Raw genomic sequence first — 6369 nt, forward strand, 5'->3', positions numbered from 1 at the left:
TTGGTGTTCCATCAATTATGATTCCAAACTGAGTGGACATTTTGTTCACATCACTACAGATACCCCTCAAAACAGTATGGCCCATTAGCTGCAAAATTTCGTTCTGAACTTCGCCACCTGTAAAAGTAGTCTTTCTTGTCAGCCATCTCTTCAGATTGTCATCATCATCAGCCAGCAACTGCAACAATTTCTGGAAGTTACCATCAAACAAATCTTTTCCTCTAATGGCAAGACCCTGTTGGGCTAAAACACTGCAATGTGGTATTAATGATCTTTAGCAGAGCTGATCGTGCAGTATGTTGTTCTTCTCAAAGTTTGGAGTCAAATTGCACATTGATGTCAGGTTGAATTCTTCAAAAAAAGTTATTTTTAGAAGCAAGGTTGTGAGTGGTTGACATTTCACATTTCACAGCGGGCAAGCCGAGTAAGACTTTGCCGAGTAGCACTAGCACACCAGTGGCAAAGTACCCCAACTATGCTCTGATCGAAATGAAGCCATGGGAAGTCTTTGAACCACTTATGCTGAAACTTTAATTTACGGTTCTGGAGTGTTTGAACTGGGATGCAACTTACATCATCAGGTTGATAAGATTTATTGGGGAACTGCTCAGCAGTAGTCCCCATCTCAATGTTGGAACATGCACCTTGTTTTTTCTCATTCTCATCGTCATCTAAGTTGTCGTCATCGTGCTTTTCACTTTGGGCATCATGCTCATCTTGTTCCTGTTGGGACTTAGCCACCGAAAAGAATTTTTCGAATATCCATGTTGCTTCTTTGACAAATCTTGTCTGAGCCCAAACTGCTCCTATGGATCTTACTAATTTCGTACCTTATGCGATGTTTAAAAAAATGTATTACATTTTGCACGCGCGTGGACACACAAACTTCTGGAGGCACCGTGTACCGTAACTTATCGTCTATTGTCTGTATTATAGAAACGAAAATATGCCCAAAATACCATTCTGGGCGTGGTCTTTGATTCAGTCTATACTGACACATTGGAAAGACCATTCACTGTTTGTCTGCTATTATTATTATTATTATTATTATTATTATTATTATTATTATTATTATTATTCTTATTATTATTTTTTTTTTTAATAATATGAAATCAAGAAATTGATGTATATTTTTGTATTTCGTAGCATGTTTCTAATGAAACACCCAATCAAAAAGTGGGGGGGGGGGGGGGACATCCGATTAGCTGTGTCCCCCCCCCCCCCCCCCCCCCCCCCCGGTCTAAAAAGTGTGGGGGGGGGGGACATGACCGGGGGCTTGAGGCCCCCCCCCCCCAAGAGGGTCCCCCCAAATAAAAAAAATAAAAAAAGGGGAAGAAAGAGGGAAGGAAAGAAGAAGAAAGGACAAAATATTAATGGGGGAGGGGAGGACGGGGAAAAGAAAAAAGAGCCGAGGGAGAAAAGTCGCAAATGCATGTGTAGTTTTTGGTTTTTATTTCCGGTGGAAGTATTTTCTTTTCTTCCTTTGCCATTCGCATTTTTTTCCCCTGCCAAAATAACTCTGGGATATTCGATGAGCGAGGTGAAAGATTTTGAACACATCTTATGCAATGATCTTATGACAACTCCCTTGTAATTGTGTAAACTTGCAACAATAACATATTAAGCATTTAAAACCTGTGGTCCAGGATAAAATATATCTCACGTTGTTCTTGGTCGCTCCGGCATTTAATGGTTTCCTAGTACTACACTTATATTTGAGAAATGCCGGATAGTAATGTTTTTTTACCCGCGATGTTTTTACTGAATATGCATGAAACCAGATACCGACCGACCTGATCGAATGTTGATCACCACGCGTTGCTTCTTTTCCACATTTTTCATTTTAGTCGGCTACGTTGAGGGATTAAAAGGTCTACAACCCTACCCTTAACAAATTAAACATCACATTTATGCCCTGGTTAAAGTTATAATTTCATTTTTGAACAGTAATCTGATAAAAATTATTATTATGCGCGCCACTTTCACAAAACAGAGGTTTATCTGTAGGTTCTGGGTTTGCCGCCTCCTTATTCATGGAATTTGTCGCCCAGTGATGAAAAGTAGGTAGCACCGCCTATAATGTTCTCTTTTCAACCACGTCCGCAGAATTACTATTTAAAACAAAAACCTTTGCTGAATTATTGACTGATTTTTGCAGTTCGTATTAATAGATGATACATTTATATGAATCAGAAGTGCTTAAAAAGTATGTTTTTCTTCTAAATTTATGCATAAAGAGGCTTGATTTTTCACCCCCAAAACGCCAGAAAGCTCAGAGCTCCATGGGGCTTCGCCTCTGAAACCACCAGGGGCCGGACCCCACCAAAAAATTGGTTCGAGCCCCCCCCCCCCCCCCCCCCCCCCAAAAAAAAAAAAAAACCCAAAACATAATCCTGGGTGCGCCGTTGAAAGGCAGTGGACACTATTGGTAATTACTCAAAATAATTGTTATCATAAAACCTTACTTGATTCATAGCTAGAAAAATTGACAACCAGGGGGCGCGCCCTCGCGCGCCCACCCAGCATGCTACGCAGTAGCTCCGCCAAATACGTCCTTCTTTTTCTCATCTTACAGGTAACCCTGAACACGAGCCGTTAGTGGGGAAGGAGGGCGGGAAGGCTATTTGGGTAAGTATCAATCATAGACTCGTCCCACACTATTTGTGGGGGGGGGGGGGGAGACTATTTCATTCCCTTACCCAAATAGCCACTACTTATGCATAGAATAGCACCATAACATGGAAGTTGGGTAGGCGAGGCGCCTTTATGAAAAATCAGACTATAGTCGGCAAGTACCCAAGACTTAAAACAACAAACTGATAAGGAAGTGCTTATAAGAATCGGGGAAAATTTTGGGGGCTCACCTCAAGCTCTGTCCTGGCGGTGCCTGGACGGGTCGCTTGCTTGGGGCTCCCTTCTGGGTTGAGATGCTGACAGCACTGCTCTCCCAAAAGCCCCTTGGTTCTGGAGCACATCACGCAGATAGAAGGTGGTGAAGTTGATGGACCCTTCCAGCAAGCTGCTTGTGAGATCTCTGCAAAGGAAATCCCCTGAAGAACGCCAGGATGTGGACACGGCACGGACATCGTGTGCACGTATGGGTCCCTGACTGCCTGTGTCCTTGTCTGACAGCCAGTCGGGGTTTGCTGACTTTATTGCTGATACAATCCACCGTTTGATTGTATCTTTGGAGGCTGGACCATGCGGGGGAGTAGTCGAGATAAAAAGTTGGTCGCAGGTCCCTCTAAGTGGTTTGGTACGTTCCAGATACCATTTGAGGGAGCGTATGGGGCACCAGAGCCTGTCTGATTGGACAGATGATATAGAGGCAATTTCGGGAATGAAGATATCAGGCGGGGTAAAGACTGCCGTCTGGTTTTTAGTAAGGAATGAAGCCTTGGGTACAAGGCGAACCCCTCCCGGTTCCCACCGGATGTGTCCCGGTTGGATCGTAAGTGCCTGGATTTCACATCCCCTCCTAGCTGAAGCTGCAGCTATGAGGAAGGCCAGCTTGATTGAAAGTTGCAACAGTGATGAATGGTGTGCCAGCTCATAGGGGACCGCTGCTAAGTTCTCTAGCACCCGCCCCAACTCCCAGGATGGGACCAGCCTCTGTCTCCGGGGCCTTTCGTTAAACATGCCCGAAGTATCTGTGTTAGCACGGGGCTCGATGAGATTGTGGAGCCATTGGAGAACCCTTCATGGACTGCCGCAATGGCCGATCTGTAATTCTTAATTGTTGTCACCTTCAGTTGGGAATTAAAGAGGTGAACCAGAAAATCTGACACCATCGCTAAAGATGCAGTGGTTGAATCCACAGCGCGGTCGTCACACCACCGACTAAAATGTTTAAGTCGGTTGTCGTAAACCTTTCGTGTGGAGAGGCGACTCCCCTTCGCTGCATATTGCACCGATATAGAGCTGTGATGCGCTCCGTTGTGGGAAAGGCCACGCCATTCCGGAGGTCGACGACCGCTCCTAGGAAGGTCGGAGACTGGGTTGGTATGAACAGGGATTTCTCTTCGTTTATAATGAAGCCTACAGCCCTCATCACCTCGCAGGTGGTCTGCAGATATTGGGCTGTTTCCTCTTACGATTTGCCGACAATCAGCCAGTCGTCCAGGTACATATAGATCATGATATTTTGATGACGTAGATAGGCTGCGATTGCTCGTGTGACTCTTGTGAATGCCCTTGGTGGCGTTGAGAGTACAAATGGGAGGGCCGTGCGCCCCCGATATCTGAATCGGAGGTATCGGGAGTGCCCAGAAGAGATTGGTATGTGGAGGTAAGCGTCTTTGGAGTCGATTGACGCTGCCCATACCGCCTTGGGTAGCGATTCCAGGATCACTTTTAGTGTTTCCATCCGGAAGCGTCTCGGTCTGATGAACCGATTGAGCAGTTTGAGATTGCTTATAGGTCGCCATTCCATAGTTCCCTTTTTTGGCGTTAGAAAGAACGTCGAGAGAAACCCCTGGAACTGTTCTGCGTCTGCCACCAGACGCACTGCCTGCTTTTCTAGTAGGGAGGATATCTCCTTCTCTAGAGCCAGGCGCTTTTCCCTGTTCGCCGGAACTGGTGTTTCGCGAACCAGCATGTCCGACGGAGGGGTGCTCGTGAACTCTAAACGGTAAGGGAGCACGTATATATTTAACCCCCCGAGAGCTAGGCCGAAACTGGCCGAATTGTCCGGTGCTGTAATGAGCATCATTATCAACAGGTGAATGCACACCGCTTGGTTCGGTAACCTGCATATTCATGATCACCTTGCCCCTGCTTCCTAGCTTTTGGTACACAAAGGAATAGACAGGCGACTGTTAATCCCTGATGACTTGGACAAAGCCCCTTTGTGCCGGATTAGTAATCAGTCCTGGCCACAAACTTCTATTGTAAGTTTATTGCTGGTTTCTATGTTATGACTGCATTTGCAAAAATAAATAAGGAATGATTTCTTCAACTAAATTCTGCTGTTAAAAATATAAAACACTAGGTAGGCCTACTCTTTCGTAGGAACAAACCATAAAGGGTGACTTAGGCCGTTCCAACTTGATAAGTTTGTTTACGGATCGCGGCGACCGATTTTCTGAAATAATAGAACAAACATACATTTTAGGAAATCCACAATATTTGGTCCGATTATTTATAAAATACATCATATTTCAGTTTATTTTTTATGTTTGAGGAACGTGTTGCAAAAACCCTAAAACAATCTTGGTTTACGATTCGATCATGCATTGCATCGACCTGCCGGTATATGCTACCGGCTCTGCGACGCAAAGAGAAGTCCGTCGGGGAAAGCCTTACCTCACAAAAAACAACAATGTATTAATATCCATTATCGTTCAGCACACGTGGATAATTTATAGGCACTGAAATATTGTTATCACACCATATTTTGTGTACTGCCGCAAATTCATTTTGAAAAATGTCTTTAAATAAACAAACACTTGGCGGGTGAGTGGTATTCATTTCAGAAAAAGGAAGGAAAAATTAGAGTAAAAAGAGGGCGCTCTTTAGTAGGTTCCCTTAATGTGTTACGCACGCAATTGTATCAACACGTCTAGCACACGACCTGTGGTAGTGTTGTTGTGAGCAAACCATCACGGCAGACCCTGTGCAACTGTACATGCATGGAGGAATAAATCGGTTGTTTTAGAATCAGCAAATTATTGTAATACTCGGTGCACATGACTTGCGGTAGCGAATTAAAAGTTAAACCATTCTGGCTGTTTCAAACAGCCTATTCAGTCTGAAGTTGAGGGCAGTAATCCTATAATCCCTTAATTGTGTACCAACCACTTGACAAAGGACTTGTCATGCCTTTTGTTGCCGCCTGGACCCATCCAGACCCAAAAACCATTGTGTTGAGGTTGTGAAGATTTAATAAGCAAAGGTGAGCAACTTTATTCATGACACCAGTCATTTCTTTTGTAAAAGCTTTCAGAGCGGAAAACCTTCAGGTTCGGCCACTTTCGGTCTAGCTCTCGGGCGGTTAAATAGATACGTGCTCCCTAACCATGTTCGACCGTTGCGAGCACCCATGCGTCGGACGTGATCTCGCTCCAAGACCCTACGAAATTTCTGAGACAGCCCCCGACGGGTCCCGGTTCGGGGCCAGAGTCGGAAGCAGGGCGTCATCGCCTCCGACCCCCGAGTAGCGAGGAGGGGGAGGGGGCCTACCGCCACCACGTCCCCTGCCGCCTGTCTGGAAGTTCTGACGGGCAGGCTGGGAGTAGCGGGGTGCCGCTGGGGCAGTGCCGAGGGATGTCCTAGGGGCCTGTTGTTGAGGGGCCTTACAAAAGGCTGGGCGTGACGTGAAGCCAGCCCTGGTAGCCTTTCTTCCCCCACGCTTGGCTTTTGGGGCCGCTG

This window comes from Asterias rubens, chromosome 19, assembly GCF_902459465.1.
Source record: "Asterias rubens chromosome 19, eAstRub1.3, whole genome shotgun sequence".
Taxonomy (NCBI): domain Eukaryota; kingdom Metazoa; phylum Echinodermata; class Asteroidea; order Forcipulatida; family Asteriidae; genus Asterias; species Asterias rubens.